The 23,150-nt window shown below is 40.3% G+C and overlaps 1 protein-coding gene across 4 annotated transcripts in view; it reads right to left on the minus strand.

Moving 5' to 3' along the window:
• Nucleotides 1-16,087, minus strand: part of Setd5 (SET domain containing 5) — an 81,458-nt gene extending 65,371 nt beyond the window's left edge. For all 4 annotated transcript variants that reach the window (XM_057765346.1, XM_057765328.1, XM_057765320.1 and 1 more), the window contains exon 1: nucleotides 15,756-16,087. The gene's annotated coding sequence lies outside the window, so the exon portion shown is untranslated. The remainder of the gene's footprint in view (nucleotides 1-15,755) is intronic.
• Between the last annotated feature and the right edge of the window lie 7,063 nt (nucleotides 16,088-23,150).

The following is a 23,150-nucleotide window of genomic DNA, read 5'->3' on the forward strand; positions in this document are numbered from 1 at the left end:
GGCAGCCTTCATGTGCACACATTGTTTCAATATTTTGTTTCATTAAATGAAAGTACATATAAAAGGACCTGTGTAGCAGACTGAAGTGGGATGTGTGTGTGTGTGAGAGAGAGAGCAAGAGCCAGAAGAGAGAGAGAGAGAGAGAGAGAGAGAGAGAGAGAGAGAGAGAGAGAGAAACCCTGTCTCAAAAAACCAAAAAGAAAAGATCTTAGAATCAACAGATTTGAAATACTGTATTATTTAGCTGTGTGGTCATTCTAATTAAATCTGTTTGCAATCTACCTCAGTGCACGGCTCTGAGAATTAAGCACATTAAAGGACCCAAATTTTGGTATGAAGCTTTCCAATACTAGGAAGGAACAGAAATAGGGGCTTGGATGAAAACAAACAAGGAATTGAATTCCTTCTTCTAAGTCAACTGTTTCAAGTGGAGGCAAAGGAACTGATAGAGTTTTGTTCCATGTCACTAATGATGCTAATGCTTGAATAATAAGCAGGCATATTTAAATTTATCAGATCAAGCCAGGCGGTGGTGGCGCACGCCTTTAATCCCAGCACTCGGGAGGCAGAGGCAGGCGGATCTCTGTGAGTTCGAGGCCAGCCTGGTCTACAAGAGCTAGTTCCAGGACAGGAAAGGAACCAAAAGCTATGGAGAAACCCTGTCCCGAAAAATCAAAAAAAAAAAAAAAAAATTATCAGATCAATTTTCTTGGTTAAGTACTGAGCATTTGGCAATGAAATACATTATCAAAACTTCAACCAACTCATAAAGTAAGATCTAGTGTATATCGAACATACTATTAACAATTAACAAATCTGCTTCCCTAATCTACTGGTCAAAAAGCTTTCTAAACATTGTAGATGTCTTTATTTAAAAGTTTAAAAAATCATGACATATCTCAGCTTAGTCTACAGAGCAAGTTCCAGGGCAGCTAGAACTACATAAGAGAAATCCTGTCTCAAAAACAAAAAGCCAGAAAGATCATGACATATCTATATAGACCACAATATTCTTTTATTGAGTCACTCCATTTTGTTGCTGACTGGAAATATGATGGTCAGGAGATGAACCAGCTCAGAATACATAAAGTAAACAAAAGGGAGAAACCAAAACATCTGGATGTGTTTGGGGTTTTGCTTGTTTTTATCTTGAGACAGGACCCTATTCTGTAGCCCACGCTGGCCTCCAACTCTAAACAGCCTTCCTGTCTTACCCTACACCAACAAATATTCAGATTATAGATATATCTACTGGTTCTGTTAATTACTACTGTAGTCTAATTGACCAAGTCCCACCATGGTCAACTCTATGAATATTTTTATTTTAAATTTAAAATTTTATGATGAAGAATTTCAAATAAGTACAAAACTAAGAGGTATATAGAGGTAATATAATGTAGCTATTATTTTTGTTTGAAGGAAGACTTTAGTTTGCCATTTTGTCCTTTCTTACAACTCCCTCTAAAACACTGTCATTTAATACAAATTTTAGTTTTCTTCAACTTTAACCTAAAAAAAAGACTGAATTTATTAAGTAACCTGCCATGTATATATTTTTAATCTAAAAGTACTTTTAAAAAGCAAACATTCAATTTCTATGATTAAAGAATACAAGGACCTGAAACCTGTAAGCCCAGCTACTTAGGAGGTTGAAATAGGAGCCCTTATTACCTGAGTTACACTGTTAGTTCAAAGTCATCCCAGGGGACTTAATGAGAGAGCTTATTTCAAGGGCTATTTTTTTTAAAGTGTGTGTGTGTGTGTGTGTGTGTGTGTGAGCGCGCCTCCAAGCACTTAAGCTTCACTGACAGACAATTCCAACAGGGTAAAGAATGAACCTGACAACTGGCCAGCATAAATAGTACTCTATAACTACTTTGAAGACTCTAATTCCTAAGGTTCAGCTGTCTTTAAAGCATCATTTTCTATTAATTTTTTTTTTTTTTTTTTTTGGTTTTTCGAGACAGGGTTTCTCTGTGGTTTTGGAGCCTGTCCTGGAACTAGCTCTTGTAGACCAGACTGGTCTCTCTATTAAATTTTTAAAAAATATTTATTATTGTGTGAGGGTGCACACATAACAGTATAGGTGTGGAGGTCAGAGGACATTTTTTGGGATATGGTTCTTCTCTTCCTCCAACTTTAATTGAGTTCCATGGATTGAACTCTAGTTGGGTTTGCACAGCAAGAATTAATTACCTGCTAAGCCATCCAGTGATTACATTTCTGAAGTAAGCAAGCACTGGCATATTTATAAAACAAGAGACCTGCCTACTGTCTGGAGGAACATGAGTAGCTACACTTAGAGGCAGTCAGATTCACAAGCTCAAGGTCAGCCTGGGCAACAGAGACTTTTAACTCAAAGGAGGAAGGACAAGCAAGGCCCTGGGTGTGACTACAGCACTATAAACAAGTTAGAAGCTTCAAATTTCAGCCATGTACCAATTACTCCTTTGTTAACAACTAGTTAATTTCATATAATCAAAAGAATGAAAATCAGATGCCATTTATAACATATCAACATAATCCTAAGTAAGGTTATTTCAGAGTTTAGAAAACTAATCAAGTACTCCTAAAAGAAATACCAATTTTCAAATTAAAAGCTACTGTTTACTGATTATTCTGTACTAGTCACTGTTTTTATACTCCATTTTCGTGCATTACTTCGTGTAATGTTTAGTAACAATTCTATGAGGAAGGTACTATTTCTATTAGGCCAAAGAATTACACTCGCCAAGAAACGAGTTAAAAATAAGAATCTGGGGCTGAAGAGATGGCTCAGAAACTAAAGAGTACACACTACTCTAGCAGAAAACCCAGGCTCAGTTCCCAGCACTGATTTTGGGCAGCTCACAAACACCTATAACTACACTTGCACGGGACCCAGGACCACTTTCTTGTTTTCTCAAACATCCAAAACTATGAGTACATATATTAATAAAGACAGAACCAGAGCAGGAGTTAAGGTCTATCCAATTCCAGAGCCCCTATCTTTTTTTTTTTTGTGGGAGCTGAGGGGGGGGCGCACACACACAAACCAATCTCAAAGTGTACTTATTTCCTTTTTTTGTAATTTAAATTTGTATGCACTGTATATTCTGTATACTCCTCTCACACCCCTCATTTTACCCTTTTAGAACCTTCACATTCTAATTACTCTTCCTCGTTGTTTCACCTATGATTTAATACTGTTAGTCTGCTTAGAAGAAACTGATAGTGCTGAAATGGGAAACTGTACCTCTAAGATGTCAGTTAGCAAGAATTAAACATTTAACCAATTTTAAAACATTTGAATGTATTTGGAATTGAAGTGATAAATGTAAAAAAGGTACTTCTAAACAGCACCTGAAATTCAAGCCTAACAGTGAACTGTTCAAGAAATGTCTGCTGAGGAGCTATTACAACAGAAGCAGTATCAAGTATACCGGAAGCCACCAGAAACAAACATAATCTAGCATTTCAAGACTTTTTTTTTAAATGGACGATTCCTATCCCAAATAAGTTTTAAGTCAAAAAATTCTAGTCCCTAAAAGAAACTCTACGCCACTGCTTTTCTAAAATTATTATTAGTTGTTGCATAAAAATATTATTAAAAAATAGAAATGGAGATATTTAAATAAACTAACTTAATCTAAGTACTTCTTCCATTAAGGCAGAAGTATTGGGGCTGGAGATATGGCTCAGAGGTTAAGAGCACTTCCAGAGGTCCCGAGTTCAATTTCCAGCAAGCACATGGTGGCTCACAACCATCTAAAATGAGATTTGGTGCCATCTTCTAGCATGCTAGCAGAATGCTGTATGTATAAATGTATCAATCAATCAATCAATCAATCAATCAATCAATCTTTAAGAAACAACACCACCACCAACAAAAAATGGCCCTAGAAGAATCCTGGGGAAAATACCATCTTGAGGGCCAGCAAGATGGCTCACCAGAAAAAGGTGTTTTACCATTAACCTTATAGACCTTAGTTTGATCCACAGAATGCATATGGCAGAGAAAACGGACAAGCTGACTTCTGACTTCATGCATGCAGATGTGCATGCCTATCCATAAATGTAAATGCAAAAAACACTGATGTTCATAAGAAGAGGTCAAGTCTGAGTATGAGACAGAAAGAGGACAGGGAAGACGACATTGGGGATAGAAGTAGGATATTTCTGACCATAGTTAGCTTTGTAAACTTTACATAGTACCTAGTATTTTTATTTACTTAATTGTAAAGCAGAAGGTAATCAACCCTGAAAAAGAAATAAAAATTAACCTCACCGAGTATCAAGCTGGTGGCATAACCACACAGAGAACACTTGAAAAAGATTTAAAAACACTGTAGTTTAATTGACTGTGTCTGAAGGGATATGCCTTAGAGACAACAAAAGAAAACAAACCACCCACCTTTTAGTAATAATGTTCTACTAATCTAAAACTGGTTTGAGTATATTGAGGCAAAAAGTGAAGAAATATGTTGGTGTCACTAGAAATTGAGAGCTGGGCACAGAAAAGGGGAGATCAGTACTGAATTTGAAATATTAGTGATTAGGTGTTTTAAAAATAAAATAAAAGCATTTTTAGCTGGACGGTGGTGGCACACTCGGGAGGCAGAGGCAAGTGGATCTCTGTGAGTTCGAGGCCAACCTGTTCTATGAGAGCTAGTTCCAGGACAAGCTCCAAAGCTACAGAGAAACCCTGTCTTGAAAAACCAAAAAAAAAAAAAAAAAAAAAAAAAAAAATTAGAAACAGCATCAATTAAAGATCAACAAACATTCTTAGTCTCTAAGGATCAATTCCAATTAAAATAAACTAAGGTCGAGAGAGATGTCTGAAGAAGGAAAAAAAAATCTTCAAGTTCCAGGTGAGTCTGTGCTATATATCCCCAAGACTGGGTCACAAAAGCAAAGCAAAACAACACTCCCCTCCCCCCACACACCAAAAACTGTTTTGGGGTGAAAAATGGTAAAAATGGCCCTAAAACATTTGGTCACACTAGAATTAGAAAACAATGAAACAATTGAGGAAACTACTAAGAATGAATTTAAAAGGATTTACTTAAACAACAAAGGAGTACATACAATCTGAATGTCAAAAATAGTAACAGCAAGGGACTAACACATTAAACATATTCAAAATGACAGTAATACTTCACTGATCACCTCCTGCAGTTGCTAAGTTATCAATCCATTATTTTGAAAATCAGTAAGTAGGGGTGATGAAAACCAAGTACTTATCTTGCCTTCTGTATTCAACTGTAACTTTGCCCAATAATACACCAGAGAGTATTTCAGTCCAAACAATATATGAATTGATAGAATATCACCATTTCAAAAGCATAAAGAAAGAATGACTTTAGGCCCATGATTCCAAGCACAGTTGCGAGAGCTCCTAAAATCTTCTAGACTCCCTCAACAGTCACTGCTGAGTTCTTCCCTTTTCTGACTATATCCATACTATTTTCAGCGTATCACAACAAATTAAAGGCAGAAGTAGTTCTGAAAAAGCAGCTGTCTTTTATTAAGATAGATACTAAAGAAATTTGCAAAAATGTAAAACAATGTCATTAAAAAAAATAGGAAGTCTGTTCATTAAAAACCTCACATCAAGCTGTCCGGTGATGGCGCTGTCCAGTGCTGGGATGAAAGGTGCGCTCCACCACCGCCTGGCTATGGCCCTTACCTTAAGTGGATTTGAGTAGGGTGCTGCTGGGCAGAATCCTGGTGTAGACTAGGCTATTATTATAATTATTGCTGGGCAGGGTCTCACTATGTGTCCTTGGCACTCACTTTACAAATCAGGTTAGCCTTGAACTCAGAGAGTCACCTGTCCCAGCCTCTCAAGTACTGATTTGAGCCACTATGCCCAGCCCTAAACTGGATATTTTCAACTAACAGTTTGATAAAACCAAAGGAAGTCCATTTTTCTGTTTTGTTCTATTTAGACTTTTCCTAATTAAGTTTTAAAATTAATTCAATCTCTAGGTAAATTCGAAAAATTGCTTAGTAGGGGAGAATAAGAAACCAAAAGACAAATTCTACAATAGAAATCAGAACTCTGCAAAGAAAATGGTTTTCTAGGTAGGGACTAAGAGTTTCTCCATAGTCTAAGGTCTGTTCTGGGCCAGTTTTGGAGGGTGAAAAAGATGCCACATGCTATTCACGATGCTAGGACAGTGGAACTGTCCTAGGGAGACTAAGATGTAGCATGGTCCCTCCTTATAAAAACTTAAGAAAAAATTTTCCAGGATTAGGATGTAGTTCTATAGAGTACTTGCCTTTCCCATCATTAGTCTTAATAATAATAATAATAATAATAATAATAATAATAATAATGAATCAGCTGGGGTGCTGGAGAGAGCTCAGTGGTTAAGAGCACTGGCTGTTCTTACAGAGGACCAGTGTTCAATTCCTAGAACCCACATACCATTTATAAACACAATACCAGAGAATCTGACACCTTTTTTGGTCTCTACAGGTATCATGCACGCACATGGTGCGTGCAAACAGATGAAGACCAAACACAGGAAATAAACTTTTGCACAATTATTTGCCATAGCAATGCATTACTATTATTACATATTTAGAAAAAACTAAGGCACTCCCCCCAAAATTATTTTTCACCTCTTGGTTAGCACATTGCTATTTTGTCTATATTTATTTTATTGTTAAATTATATGCACATAAATGCGGGTTCCCTTGGAGGTCAGAAGAGACTATCAGTTCCCCTGAAGCTTGAGTGTGCTAGGAATCAAACATGGATCCTCTAGAATAGTGGTTCTCAACCTGCGGGTCTAGACTCCTGGTGGTTGCTGAACAACCTTTCACAGGGGTTGCCTGAGATCACTGAAAAACTCAGATATTTACATTATGATTCATAATGGTAGAAAAATTACAATTATGAAGAAGCAATGAAATAATTTTAGGGTGGAGGTCACCACCACATGAGGAATTGTATTAAAGGGTTGCAGCTTTAGGAAGGGTTAAGAATCACTGCTCTATAAGATCAGGAAGTGCTCTTAATCCTGAGCTGTCCAGCTTGCTATTATAAAGTAGGGTATGACTACTTCTTGCTGCTCTGTATACCATGAAAATTTCCAGCCATTCCTTTTCATACTAACAGTTCATAATAAACTATAAAAGGAAGGTTACACCCACCCAGAGCCATGTTTCTCAAAAAATACACCTTCGAGGAACACCATACATGGTCTACGCAAATCATGGATACATTATGATTAACAATACAATAAAGCCTAAAAACATTTGGTTCAGGCCAATTAAACCCAAAATTCCAAAGCAAAAGTGCTTTGTGAGTTTGCTTTCTTATTTACTTGTTCTACCTGGTATACAGCAATAGTAACTTCGGAGCAATATAGCCAATGTTTACTTGTTTTGATTCTTAGAAGGTATTTGAATTTAGTTCTGCTTATTTATTGTGCAGTCAATAAAGATTTTGTTTTGAAGATTTTAAATACAGACACACTCTTTCAATAAATAGCCCAAATACAAAAATTCCATCAATTTCATATATTTTAGCTGCATTTTTAAACGTGCCTTGACATTATCAACCTGTCCTCATTTTGTACTTTTGCTGGACTATGAATTTAAGTTCTTTTGATATAAATAAAACTAAATTCAACAACAGCACAAATATTTTAAAAGAGACTTAACTTTAGACTTCTAATTTTTTTCTCCAGCTCTGTTCTTTAAAAAACAAAAAAAAAGTCATCTTAGCTAACATTTTCTAGGCTGTGGGCACAGAAATATATTTACTTCCATGGCTGAAATAGTTCTTGTCACAGCATTGAGAAAATAAAATTAATGTGTTCATACAGCAATCTAATGTTATACTCACTGTGTAGTCAATCTTACTGCCTCAAAAGCACATCTCTGATCTCTTTCATATTAACAGCTTTTCTTAAATGAAAGTAAGTTTTTCTAATTGTCCTTTCAGTCTTGTATATGGATAATACTTGCTAACACAGTCAAGGTCCTGGGTTCAATCCTTAAAACTACAAAAAAAAATACTCTTTTGATATATCTCAAATGTCACAATAACCACGTTTATTTCTAAAATAAATATAACTGTCTTTTCCTTTAAAAACAAGTCAACTTTCAACAGTCCATAATAAAGAAAAAATTAATATAAATAAATGCAGAGGAAAACTAATTCTTAACATCCTTCAAGGTTATGGGGAGCGGGGGGTGTCCTAAGTCTTCACATTACAGGAGAGGGGAAATCTCAGCACCAGAACACAACAATAAAAATGATAAAAATTAAAATTTCATTTTAGTATTGGAAAAAGCTTAAAGAACTCTGGCATAAAATTTTTATATTCAAACAGCTACTTAATTAGGTAAAGAGGTCAAAAGATATAAAGGTTTAACTTTTAAAAAAATCTTAAATCTAGTCATAAACCCAAACTGTATACATTGGTAATCTCCAATATAAACTGCAAATACACAATGGATTTCACTTTATAATACAGTGGCATCTGGTAGTGATAATAACCATGAATAGCCAATGGAATTATGTTTTAAAACCTTTTTTGTACGCTAAGAATCTGAAACAGCTCTGAAAAGAGTGGAAGACGTAAGTTATCTGTCACTAGACTTTTAAGCATTAGCTTTAGAATATTTAACAAATCCACAACCTACCATAATATAAACTACAGTATCCCATTCAATTCCCCTCTTTGTCCTAGTTTCTTTTTTGCTGGGAAGAGGCGTAGTGGGATAATAATAGCAGGAAGTAAGGTGGAGCAGCTGTACGGCAAGATGAGGTGCTGTGTGTGTGTGTGTGTGTGTGTGCGCGCGTGCGCGCGCGTGCACGACCTCCATGTTGGCCTACTGCTGCCTCGGTCTTATGAAAATGAAATTAGCTGTTTGGGATGCCGTAAATTATAAATATTACTGGGATCAAGATGTAATTTTCTACAATACACTTTTCTTAGGATCTGTTTTAGGTCAGATTCAGTTAAAAGAAAAAATAAAAGCCTCATTTTTAGAGATTTCTAACATTTTCGAAGGGAACTCTAATGCTAGCAATAGTTTGTTGGTAGAGAATGAGCTAGAACTAGCTTCCTTTTAGTCCCATTAATCTATGGAAATAATCTATATCAATTTGACTGTAAACAGAAGAAATGACCATCCAAATTTTTACAGTAAAGTTTCTATTCATACTGTTGTTATTTTGTTGATGAGAAACTTTTCACAGTAGTGCTAACAAATTTACTTTCTTGTTCGGGCATGTGTGCACATGGGTGCGCATATTCAGGCCAGAGGACAACCGTCATGTCATTTTATTTCTTAGGCACTATCTTTCGCGTCAACACTCAGACAGGGTCTCTTACTGGCCTAAACTGGCCAAGTAGGCAAGACTGACTGCTGAGTGAGCCCCAGGGATCTGCCTCTGCCTGCCCAGAGCTGGGATTACAAGCATCTATTAACCATCACACACATGCTGTTTCACAAGGGTTTGGAGAACCGACTTCAAGTCCTTTTACAAATATCTCATCAACCGAGTCTTCTCACCGGCCTCTCAAATTTCCCTTTTCAAACCAAAATATTCTACGTGCTGTAACTGCCAAGACAGTCATACTTAAAATATTATGTGGGCAATATTTGTATTTCTTTAACAAAAGAGAGAAATGACACAAAACTTGATCAATGTATATTATATTAGTTTAAAACCATGTCTTTTTTGCCAATCCATAAGAAGAAATCAGCACTCCAGTTTTCTCATTGGAGCAACAGATGTGATCTTGGAAAAACAGTTGAAGGATTTCTAAAAATTAAATTCTCTTCAAACAACTGTTCAAGAAAATGAACTGTCATATACTACTTTATAAGGAGGAATCCTTTTGTAATCTAAATAACTACTGTCTAATTTGTGAATGTAATTTTTAAAAAGAACTCTCATACATGTAGCATTTGACATTTACTTTAAAAAGTAGCTGAAATGATTCAGGGCAGGCTGTTAATAACAACTTTAACAGGAACCTAAATTTGGCAGTATTTCATGGTTTTGCCTATAAGAGATATAACTTACACACCTCCAACGCCATAATTCTTATTAAGTAACAAGCTAGATGCAATCACCTTTTGCTGAGATCTAAACACAAACTAACAGGATTGAATCTAAGCTAAAAGTTGGGGGGGGGCAACAATAATCTCCAGAGCATATCAGATTCTGCAGGAAGTAGGAGGAAGACTGAAACAATAAGGTAGCTTTCCTTTTTGTGTGTGTGTGGTTTGGGGGGGGGGTTGTTGTTGTTTTTCTTTTCTGAGAGGAGAGTCGAATTCTGTAGCTCAGGCTAGCATCAATCTTTGGCTGAGCCTCCTGACTCAGTTTCCTGAGTACAGGACATACAGATGTGAGCTACAAAGCCCTGTTATAAAAACTCTTTTTCAGTACACATTTTACATGATGGTGACCAAAAACACGTGAACGTTGGATTGTGCTTTTTCTCTTACTAAAATAAAATCAAAGTTAACAATATGTAGTTACAGTACAAAGGAAAACACAGTACTTGATACCCTGTCGAATCTAAACCCAACTAAACATACTGCATGTATTGAAATACAAACTTAATTCACACAGAATATGACATTCCAATCCTTACTAAAATCTGGCTAGCAGATGCGCTGGTCCACTAAGGTAAGGAGGCAACTTACATTTATTTAGAAGGGCAGGGAACATAACAGGGAAATCACTTTAATCCACACAATGCTTGAGGTTTTTGTTTTTTTCCCTTGGAAGATAGGACAGATTCGTCCCAGATTACTAAAATATATGGAATTTGGGCTTAAAAGTATATGCTTGGCATAAATTCAAGGCTTAAGTGGGAACTAAAAACAGTTTCTTTAATTGTAAACCAAAGTGAATAATCTCCTGGGGGAAAAAAAATCTCCTATTGCTTTTCCTACCTCCTGCCCCTCCCCCACTAACACTGCTTCCCTGCTGTGCAAAGAGCCCTTTGTCCTGCCCCGCTCTTATCTAGCTGTTTGGCCATATTGACAGGCCTACTGGAAGCATAATAAGGGAGTCAGTCTGACATAAGCAGCTGGCGATTTGAAACAAAAATCTTCCTTTTCTATCACACCAAATCCTGCTGCAGAGGTCTGTGGCTCCTCCCATACTTCCACCTATTTCTCAAACAGAGCAGCAAGGAACTGATTCCTTTGATCCAGCAGTATAAATCAAAAACTTGATTCCTTAGTCAGAAATTTCTGACTAATCAGAAAGTTCCTGATTTGCTTTGTATTGTAATTCATAATATTAAGACTAAAAGGATTCCTTAACTCTGGGTGTACACATATATGACTATCATTTCAATTTGGAAATGAAAATTCTGTGATGTTTCATACTACAAGACAGAAGAGATGCAGAAATGGGAGACGTATGTTCCGAGAAAAACTGACCAATAAGGTTAGGGTTTTACAAATACCAAGGATTCAAAACAGCCAAAAATTGAATTTCCTGACTTCATATCAAAGATACTTCAAGGAAATTTACATTAAGGAATTTCCCCAATTCCTCTGCAAAAATAAAATAAAATAAAAAATAATGTAAACGGAATGGGGCAGGACAGACCCCTTACTCAGAAGGAACACACACAGGACTTAAGTGTCACTGTCCCTTTAGTTACCTCGCAGTTCCCTTCAAGTACTGAATAAGAACACTCTCAAGTGATGCTTGCCAGTCACAGTTAATGGCATATCTACCCAATTTATAATTAAATACAAAACAGAACAATTTCCCTAGGATTACATGATTTAACAAGTTAAGTATAGATAAGTGAAAGAAAGGCTATTCTCTTTACCTTTTGCAACCTTCCCTGAATTCTAGCCACTAGACGAAATGAACACAATACCAAGTGAAGGTCATGTCATTCAGTAGATGGCTTAGAATCTCTGGAGTCCAGAATACCACCAATCTATAACATAGGTGCATTATTTTCCTAAGAAGTCTGCCTGAAAGAACATTTTAAATCAAATCATAAATGACTAATAGTTGTATTATTATATACATTTTCCAAGGTGCTTTGCAGTTTAAGCTCACTACTAACTAGCTAGGCCTCTTAATTTCAAAAACTGACAAGTCACTAGAGTTTAGCCTAAAGTTATAGTACAATTTTATTTTACTTATGATCTAATTTCTCTTTGATATGAACTCAACAATTACTGATTGCTAAGGCATAATGTTTCAAAGTTATTTCAGTGAAGATTTTATTTCTCCATCCAAAGGCAAAGTTGACATAGCCAATACTGTCAAAAAGGGTCAGAATAATTTCTAGAAGTAGGCAGATTCCTAGATACTAGACAGTATCAAAAGATGTGAGTATTTTTAAGTATGTCAGTCCAAGTAATCCTTCTAAGAAAAAAGCCTCTTGATTCTCCAAAGTGATTACAGTGAGATTACAACCAATACCAATACCAAAAAAAAAAAAAAAAAAAAAACACCCACCAGGAAGTAAAAGCAGCAGTCATTATTTTCTAAAAAAACTTGTATATTATAATTATAATTAAGCTAAAAACACCCGCATCTTAAATCTAGGTCTATTAAATGAATTCATACCTATGGGATATAGTATCTTATCTATGTAACAACTGTATTAAAACCACCTGAAATAATTAAGAAGAGTTTTGTTTTATAGACCTGCTTTTAGCACTGCAAAGAGTATGAACCACATTATGTGAATGACAAAATGTTCACCATTGTTTCTTGGTTCCTTGCCATAAGTGCTAGAGTCAAACTACAAATTATAGATGTTTGTGGGATTTAGATACATTGATACAAAATTGGACAAACAGGTATTGGTTGCAGTAATAGTCTTAGGGAGAGAAAAACAACACGATTTTATGTGTTGCACATGCCTGGGTGATGGTTGTTTCAAATATTCAGTCAGATAAACTATTGGGCTTAATTAGAGATCATCCTGGTTCTGTTAGGATGGAAGCGGGTATCCAAAGTTAGAAGGGACTCTTGTTGCTTTCTTACTATCCTGCACTAAACTTACTCAATTTCTGACCATTCCTTCTGGTTTTTCCTGTGTTTCTGATGGATTACTGTCAAGACACATCTTTGTTCGGTGGAAAGACTATAATCCAACACAGACGATTAATCCAATTTATAGGTCAAACATGAGTGAAGTTATCTAATCTGTAGGGGTCTACAGATTAATACAGAAAATAAGAACAAAAAACTAAATATTAATCCAAAAGTAGCTCTTTTTAGTTTAGGCTTCCAATTATAGTCAGATGTTTAAATGTCCACGAAGGTAAATATGGCCTAATATGGAGAGACACATACAAATCAGAACTAACTTAAACAAGAGATAGAGGAAAACATATAAGTTGCACTGCAAAAACAGAACATAAAGATCCTCTTCACCCTATTCTGGTACTCAGGGACATCTTTACAATACTACTTTAGTCTTCAAAAGGTTTTATAAAAGATCAAAACACTAATGAACGTTTTAGTCCCATGGAAGTATAAAACCTCAGGTAATACCAAAAATCTGCCAACCCCCTCCCCCAAACAAAACCCCAAACTCTTTAACTTGATTCAGTTTTCAGATGGGGCTATCCATAAATGGATACAGTTACGAACTGCTAATTCTGGTCTCTTCACTAACAAAAAGCAATTTCCCAGGAAAGCAAGGAAGGTTTCTTTCCAGTCCTGAGCAGCCATCGCCTAAGTGCAGTTCCCCGCAGCCAAGAGCATTAATGGACGCTGCACTGCTGTCCTTCCCTGGAGACAGCAGCCAGCACTACTCAAGCTTCTCACGTAGCAACCAGAGCTCCAGAGCCAGCAGCTGCTGCCGCCTTGTATACTCACTCCTGTGATCCAACACAGGAGCAACCTTCTCTTTACCCCACCCCCACTTCTTAAGACACTTTTTTTTTTTTTGACCAGCGCTCCATGCTAGAAGGGCTGGAGATATGATTTTAGAAAGAAACAATCCAAACGTCAGTTTTAAACTGAGATCTTTGATTAGAAAAATCAACACGTACCAAATTCCAAATATTCGTTTTTAATTAAATCAGCAATTTAGGAGCGGGTATTAAGCTTTGGTTTTTAGAAAGCCAATTTTCCAAACATTCAGTGATGAAATTTAAATTTACAGCTAAGAACAAGAGTCTTGGGTCGTGTCCTAGGAAAGGACATAATTCAGTATTCTACACATGACAATCTCAATAACCTTAAAGGCTCTAATCCCATAACTGGCCACAAATTTTGGCCAGAGAACTAATGATCCTGAGAAAACTGGAAGAGATCCAAGGGAAAAAAATTCCTGTGTCCTCCAAGCTCAGAAATCTCTGATTATGTCAGTATTCTCTGCTTTAGTCCTAGGTCAGACTGCAACACATCTAAAACCACCCCTTACAGCTTTTCTCCTAGCGACCTAAAACTATTATTAATAGAAAACTAACCATCAAAAAAAGCACTTTCCCTTCAAAACGTTGCACATAAGCCTCCTCCTGAAAAAGCTCGTAACAATCACCAGGATCTTCCCCAATCAAAAGTACAGCTATTTAATATACGCCCAAGGAAGTAATGTAAACATGACCTTGGTCACAAATATGTCATCTAAAAACAATTTATTTAGACAAAGTGTGAAGGAAATTAGAGAAGCTGAATTCTGTAAGTGTTCTAAGCACAGGAAAAATTGGAAAAAGGAACTCAGGTATAGACAAAACCCAGTGGCGTCCATAGCTCTGGGCAAGAAATGAGTTGCTAGTGAACACATTACACAAGTAACATGAGAAAGCAGAAAATGCAGGTCATACACGCACCCCTGACCCAGACCAGTAGAGCGGGCTGCAGCAGCAGCACACAGGAAAAAGATCCCTTATTCCTGAGCATGAAAAAGGCAAAGGCGCTCCATAGAATAAATTAGCATAGAAGGGGCTTTCCCAGCAGTTAAAACTTTCCCTCAGCGCGATTCACCGACGAAAACCAGGGCTTTTGCCCACCATCGTTCACCTCACATCTTAGCCTGCACGCATAAGGGAAGAGAATTCACGAGGGGCACATTTCCCCCGGCTTTAAAGTCGTTCTGAAAGATCGCTCTCCACGCCCTAGGCACGGAAAACGACAAAATCTGGCTCAATTCCAGAGTGGAACCCTACAAATTCAATGAGGATATCGCAGGGATACTGAGGAACACGCCACAGGGAGTCCAAGAATGTGAGGTTGGGGGTGGTGAAGGTAATGTCTTTGGTAAGGGAAAAAGCAGCAGCCATCTGAGATAGGGACTCGAGAAGCAGGGAGAGGCATTAGGGAAGACTATGGAGGGGAGGACTGGGCCCCCGAGCGATCAGAGTTGTCACAAGGCCTCAAGAACAGGGGTGGAGGTGGGGGGGTGTCTCAGGAACAGAAAAAAAAAAGTATGCCTGTGTATTTTGAGAACAGGGTTGCGAGAGGCCTCTCCTGAAAAGGGTATAAACGTGGAGTAGGCAGTGCCCAGGAAAAAAAGGGGAGCCCAGAGTAGGGGGAGGGGAAGAGTCCTGACCCAGGGAAGACATTAAAAGGGTAGCGGGGTCGACTGGATTAAGAGGAGCCCTTCTCCCCGGGCAAGAGGGGTGCAATGGTGTGTAAGGGTGGCCGAGAAGATGGGAAGGACAGCATCCTCCTGCTACCAGCCTTGGGAGGCCCAGGCCCATGATCCCGAGGAGCTGGAACGCGGGGAGACTGAGGTGACCCTTCTTCCCCCGGGGACCGGTCGTGTGGTTCGGTGTCTCTTTTTCTGTTGGACCCTTACCTTGACCCAGGCGCTGCCGGGGCCTGGGCCCGGGCTGCGGCGCACGGCACTCCCGGGAGGCAGCGAGACTCGAGTTAGGCCCAACGCGGCGCCACGGCGTTTCCTGGCCGGGAATGGCCCGTACCCGTGAGGTGGGGGTGGGGGGGCAGAAAGGCGGAGCGAGCCCAAGGCGGGGAGGGGGGAGGGCCAGGGGCGGAGGGGGGCCGGCACTACTGTGTTGGCGGACTGGCGGGACTAGGGCTGCGTGAGTCTCTGAGCGCAGGCGGGCGGCGGCCGCCCCTCCCCCGGCGGCGGCAGCGGCGGCGGCAGCGGCAGCTCACTCAGCCCGCTGCCCGAGCGGAAACGCCACTGACCGCACGGGGATTCCCAGTGCCGGCGCCAGGGGCACGCGGGACACGCCCCCTCCCGCCGCGCCATTGGCCTCGCCGCCCACCGCCCCGCACTTATTGGCCAGCTCGCCGCCAATCAGCGGAGGCTGCCGGGGGGCCGCCTAAAGAAGAGGCTGTGCTCTGGGGCTCCGGCTCCTCAGAGAGCCTCGGCTAGGTAGGGGATCGGGACTCTGGCGGGAAGGTGGCGCGGCGCGGTCGCGGGGACGGGCGGGTGCGGCGGGCCCTCGAGGATGGCGGAACCGCCTGGTGGGGCCGCTGGGCGCGATCGGTACGCTGGACGGGGCAGGCGGGTGGCGGTCAGGACTACGGTCCGCCCCGCAGCAACCGGAGGGGGAGGGAGAAGGGAGCGAAAAAAAAACCTCCACCGGACGCGGCCATGGCTCCCACGGGGGAGCGGAGGTGCACTTCCGGTGCACGTCTCGTCGCTGATTGGCCGCCTCTCCTCCCGCCGTGTGTGAAAACACAAATGGCGTGTTGTGGTTGGAGTGAAGCGCCTGTCAGTTAAACGGGTCCTGGAGTGCGCAGCCGCCGGCTGCCTCGCTAGGCCCACTGGGTGGGGCGGGAGGTAGGTGGGGTGAGGAGAGCTGGACGTGCGGGCGCGGCCGGCCTGGGGCGGGGGAGGGGAGGGAGGGTCAGCGAAAGTGGCTCGCGCCCAGGCGGCCTCCCACCCTCCCCTTCCTCTGGGGGAGTCGGTTTACCCGCCGCCGGCCTGGCCTCGTCTTCTGATTGGCTCCCGGGGCCCAGAAAACTGGCCCTTGCAATTGGCCCGCGTTCCTGCGAGTTCAGGCCCTGGGCGGGCTGGCGGGGGCGGCGGGGAGGCGCTCGCAGGATCCGACCCTCCCCGAGGCCCCGCGCCGCAGAGTCTGGCCCCGCGCCCCTGCGCAACGTGGCAGGAAGCGCGCGCTGGGGGGCGGGGACGGGCGGGCGGGTGGCGCGGCGGGGCGGAGGCGAGCGCGGTTCCTCCTAGAGTTGCTGCCGCACGAGGGGCGAGATGAGCCGGACCTGCGGCGCGCTCCGGGGAGTGGAGGAAGGAGCGGGGGGGACTCAGTCGGGCCGGTTTGGAAGCAGGAAGCGCTTGCTGTCTAAAATTTCGTGGGAGCTGCAATCTCTGAGGGAGCCGCAGTGGAGTAGGCGGAGAGAGGGCCGCACCCTTCTCTTTAGGGGAGGGGAGTGCCGCAATACCTTTCTGGGAGTTCTCTGCTGCCTCCCGTCTTCTAAAGACCCGCCCCGGGCCTGGAAGAATCCCTCCCCCCCCTCTCGCCTCGTGATCTTTCTGGAAGAAGGGCGGGAGACCTCTGGGCAGGCTTAAGGGCTAAACTGGTGCGTGGGCGTTGCCCTGCAGGGGACTTGAACAGGTGTAAAATTGGAGGGGCGAGGCTTGCCACGGGTTTTCGTTGGTGTCGGGAGGTAATTATAATAGGCGCAACGGAGGGAAATGGGAAACTAGGCGCTTACCTGGGGTTTTATGCAGCAGAACTACAGGTTATTATTGCTTATGATCTGCTTTGGAGTATTTTCATCGAGTTAGATTAAAGGCATGCTCATCCGAGTTTATACTCCCACTTGAGATCTTTGCTATATCATGAAATTATAGTATCGCAACTTAGAATATATAAACAGAATTTTAGCAATTTCTACAGAGCCCAGTACTTGACTCTGTCCCTCCTGCTCCCTCTGCAGTCCTACCAAAAGATATTTTAGCACTCTCATTTTAGTCCCTTTTTTCACTTTTTTTGTGCTGGCTTATCCAATCCCTAGACAGAGCACTGGCATTCTTCCTCTCTTGATCTTAGAAGCCTGATGACTCATGAAACCAGACAGATTAGTTACACCACAAATTGAGGCTGTAGCTGGGCCCTTACCTTGCAGTTCTTTTATTCCTCAGTACATCTTGTTGACTGTTAGCCTTTATTTTTTTTTCTATCCCCACCCCCTCAGGTGCTTTACTACAATAGATTTATTGAGAATCTAACCTGAAGTTTGACTTCTTCCCACTCCATGAATGCTTGTCTCTTCCCATCATTAATAAACTGAACTGTTTCCTATTAATGGCCTACAGATGGATATCTCCTCCAATATCACCTGACTTAGATATTGCCAGGCTGATGGTATTAAAAAGGTATATGAATTGACATGAAATTTGCTGACTCCTTAATGCTTTAGTGGATTCCATGAGTACAATACAGAAGACCGTTAATGAGCTAATGGCAACTTTTTCATTTCATTATTTCCTACACACACAATCTCTTAGGTCACATGGAATTGATTGCTGCTTACATTTTGTCACTGTACACGTCTGTAGAAGGTGATTCCTTCTGGAATGCAGACTGTTAAGGTTCAGATGTTGTCTCTCCTGACCTAAGGGCCTGTGAGCCTTTATTTTCCTATTTAGGTAGTGTTTTCTGGCCTCTGGCTTGATTCATGACATTCCTCATGTTATTGCTGGTTTTGCTGAGCTGTTTTGGTATGGTCTTACCGAGTGGTGTCTGCTAAGTTCCTATTGTATTGCTTGACTTGTAGCCAGGTACAAGTGAAATGTAAGTGACATAAATGTACTTGTGAAGCTTGGTCTTTGGGTTTGGTGTGTGTATACTCTAAGAATCCATGAGAACTTACTGCAGAGATGTGGATACTCTATTGTTCCAGTATGGTAGCCAATAACCAAATTACTTGTTAAGCGCTTGGAAATATTATCAAGGAACTAATTTTTATTTGAAGTGTAAATAGTGTGGGCAGGGGAGCTATTGCTGCAAACTTGTAGGTTGCAGAAGACTAGTGCAGACTTTAATAATGTTTTTTGGTTTTTTTTGTTTTTTTGTTTTTTTTTTTTTTTTTTTTAGTTTTTCGAGACAGGGTTTCTCTGTAGTAGCTTTGGAGCCTGTCCTGGAACTAGCTCTTGTAGACCAGGCTGGCCTCGAACTCACAGAGATCCGCCTGCCGCTGCCTCCCAAGTGCTGGGATTAAAGGCGTGCGCCACCACCGCCCGGCTTAATAATGTTCTATTACACTTAACAACAAAGAAATAAAAATTGAACTTTTCGTAGCCTATTTAAGTTGCTTGTTGTATTTTATTTTTGTGTTTCATTTAGTCTAAGCTGAAAGCTAGTCCTACAAACCATTACTAAACATGAAAGCAAGTACTGATTAATTTGGATTTCAAAAACTTAGAGCCGGTGTTTTAGCTGGGAAGTAGTGGCAGTTGCCTTTGATCCCAGCACTCAGGAGGCAGAGGCGGTGGATTTCTGAGTTCTAGGCCAACCTGACCTGCAGAGTGAGTTCCAAGATAGCCAGGATTACACAGAGAAAGCCTGTTAAAAAATAAAATTAAGGAAGCTGAGATTTCTTTAAATCATAATTGAGGCAGTACCTAGGAGCCACCATGGGATTTGGGTTTCTCTGTGGCTGGTCAACCTAATTCCACTCCCCCCTCCCCCTTTTTGATACTCTGGGCTTCCTTATTCTTTAAAGCCTCTTTCCCACCATGTAGCTTTTTGTTTGCCACAGGTATGACTTCCTGTGCTGGTTTAAATGGCATGACTTTTTACTGTCTAAGGGCAGTTGCCGAGATTTGCATCTTGGTTTCTGGGGTGGGTTTGGAATTCTTTTTACAAGATGGGGAGTGTATAATACCTAGTTTTGTGCTCCCTAAAGGCCTTTGTTTTCGATGTAGCATTTCTTAAAGTATAGTATGTTTAGGACAGGGATCTTAGGGTTTTAGTATGCAGAAACTGTTGCCTTGCTGTGTTTAATTCAGATTTTCCAGTCTCACGCCCAGAGAATTTAAATTCTGGGTAGCCAAGGCCAGATTAAAATTCTGCCCTTTCGTGTTCACTTGCTTACTGTAAATGATAACTTCGTGGGTTTTTCCTGAGACAGGATTTCACTCAATATGTATCTTTGGCTGACCTGCAACTTGGTATTTAGAGTTCTGCCTCCTGAGTGCTGGGTTAAAAGTGACAATGCATGCCTGGCCTGAACTGTTTTTTCTTCCCTCTTAAACAACCAAACAATAACAAACTGTGAGTGAAAGGGAAAACCTAAATGCGGGTCAGATTCTTTTAAATATATTAAGGGGGCTTGGGTTATAATTAGTAAAGTGTTTGTGTTGCAAGCAATGAAAACTTGCATTAAATCTCCACAATCCACATAAAATAGCCAGGCATGTTAGAGCACGTCTGAGGTATCCCTAGGACTTACTGGCCACACAAGCCTAGTTACTTGGCAGGCTCCATGCTGGTGAGAACATATCTCAAAAGACAAGGAAACAGCAACTAAGAAGCTACAAAGTTGTCTTTCACACCCATCTACATACACACAGAGACAGTAAATATTTCAGATGTTTTCTTCAACTATTTAATACTATGTTTCTTCTGTCGAATCACATTTTTTCAAAGACAATGGGGATTTCTTCAGTGAGTAAGCAGAGTTGAGAACCAAACGAATTTTATGATTTGTGAAACTAAGTTTTCAATTGATAGTTAAAGCCTATGAAATATAGAACAAAGCTTGTATTGTGCAGGAATCTAATACTTAACTGAGGTGACTTAATGCTCTTTTCACGGAGGAAAATGAGGCCTTCCTGTCTGTACTCACAAGCACTTCCTTGGGTTTCCCTGAACCATTGCAGCTAGCTATCCTGTTCTTATACTGGGTATGGTGGTTTAGATAAACTTAGTTTCCTATCAAGTGGTGCCATATGATTTCATTCTTCCGGCAAAAATTGCTATATATGTTAAACATTTGTGCTTAATGTGAAGGTTAGCTTGGGTTTGTAATTTTTAATTTTCAAAGTTTGAGCAAGATAAGGCCTTTTGTACATATCTTATGTTTGGTGTAACTGTATAATTATGGCTGCCACCCTTGGTCTAGAACGTGATAGTTGGGCATCCCAAGAACAAGACTAGTTTGACTGGAAGAAATCTTAACTATACAACACTTTGCTGGGTCACAACTCTAGGAGTCAAGCATTTGACCTTGAAGGTTGAGACCTTGATTTTGTTGTTGTAGTGTATGCTAGTTTAGATATTGAAGGGGACACTTATCCAGACTCCATTCTTGGCTGGATTAGTGAACACTAAGTGTCCTTTAGGCTTTAACTGACTACTCACCATAACAGAGGCTTTGGTACCAGTCTGTGTACAGTAGAGGAAACGAAGGCTCAGTGAGATTTATCTACTTCTTATGTAATACTAGCAAACTGGGGCCGGGTATAGAAACTGGTCTAGTGTTTGGTATTCCTACCATCTTTGTACTACCTTGCTCTGATTGAAACATTGAAGAAATCTAGATGTAATGTGCTATAAGGTGACAGGCTTATAGAAAATTGAAAGCAGAACTACTAGATTACTAGTTTTCTCTGAGGGAAGAATTCAGAAATTGGATCAAGTGTTAAGTCAAGTGAGAGTGGTTTCAGAACATCTCAAGGATCCCTTCCTTAGTGCCCTCTCGCCTACACCATATTTGGTCCCACTTGAATGTTGTCATGGCTCTTAAAATATAATTAACAATAGTAATTATTGTTTTTTCCTCCTTTAGATTGTTCCTTAAGGACAGGACAGTGCTTGTTTAAGGCTGTAACCCTGCTGTCTGAGCAAAACCAGGTCTTCGAGATCAACACACTTTTCATAATTGCAAGATGTTGTGTTCTCAGAAGCAACAGAGGCACATGATTGTCACGGACAATACTGTCATTATGTTAAATGGGCTGTGCAGTTTGGATTATTTTCTAAGGTAGTTTGGGTATGGATCATGTTTTTTTATGAATTAACTCTAGATTATGCCTTCCATAATCCATGTAGTGTGTCATGCAGTTGGTATTTTTAAATCTCATAGCTTTGTACATGATAAAGGTGTTTTATTGTCTTAGTGTTTTGAACACTTCCCAAAAATTCCAAATCATAAAACTGCAACTTATAATTTATTTTTAGAAAGATGGTTGTGGTTTTATAAGATGCTTAATTGTTTCACTAATCCTATTTGTGCTTTAAAATATGTAAAACTGAAGAGTTGGTCACTTTAGGAAGTGAAACGTGTACTGGCTTTAGAGATCATTTAACTTGGCATATCTTTTGCAACACACTAACTTTGAATAGTGTTGGCACCAGCTGTGTTGTGGAGTCATTTTGAAAGGAGTCATTCCAGTGAGTGAACACTACTGAATATTTTAAATGCAAGCTTTTGGTGTCCCATAAAACAAAACTTTCAGAAGCTTCAAACTAGAAATTAAGAAGCTGAAGTGTTTCAGAAGGAGACTACTTGCTGGAGAAATGTATAATAGCTAAGAATTTAGGAATCATACAATTAACATTGCTTTGTATCTGCCAGATAAAAAGAAATGCTCATAGTGGTTGTTTTGTGCAGTACAGTAACTTGTTATAGTGAAGATTTCCCCACAAATACAAACTAGTCCATAATTCATGGATGTATATGTAACACTTTAGAACATGGTTGGACCTATTACTGTGCTTGTATTTATTTATGTGAAAACTTGGCAATAAACTTATGCCCTAAAGTAGTCAAAATGTGAAATGACTTTTTACTCTCATGGCCTATCTGGAACAACTATATTGACATTTATCCTAATGGGGAAAAACAGTGGGTAGAGCTGCAATGCCTTGGCACATTGCCACTCATTTGTGGTGTAAACCAAAGAGGGACCAAACTTTGAGGTAAAAATCAGAATTGGGCAGACTTGTACATTGTTAGGAACATAAGAACTTAGTTATTAATGGTCATAGCGAAGTGGAGCTGGACAAACTACTGGAAGGTGTGTAATAACTCCATGATAGAGTGCTTTCCAACTGACTAATGCCTATCCCCTATCAATTGAATGTAGAAGATAAAATCTACCTGGGCCTCAACCCAGAAATTCAAAGTTGCAAATTCTTAGGTTAGTATTCTCATTGAGCCAATACCCAGTCCAGTCTTAAACAGAGCTGACCCACACACACACACACATCCCCAAAAAATCCTAACATAAATGCAGACTATAGTGTTTCAAAATTTT

Source organism: Chionomys nivalis, chromosome 1, assembly GCF_950005125.1.
Source record: "Chionomys nivalis chromosome 1, mChiNiv1.1, whole genome shotgun sequence".
In the NCBI taxonomy this organism is placed as follows: Eukaryota; Metazoa; Chordata; class Mammalia; order Rodentia; family Cricetidae; genus Chionomys; species Chionomys nivalis.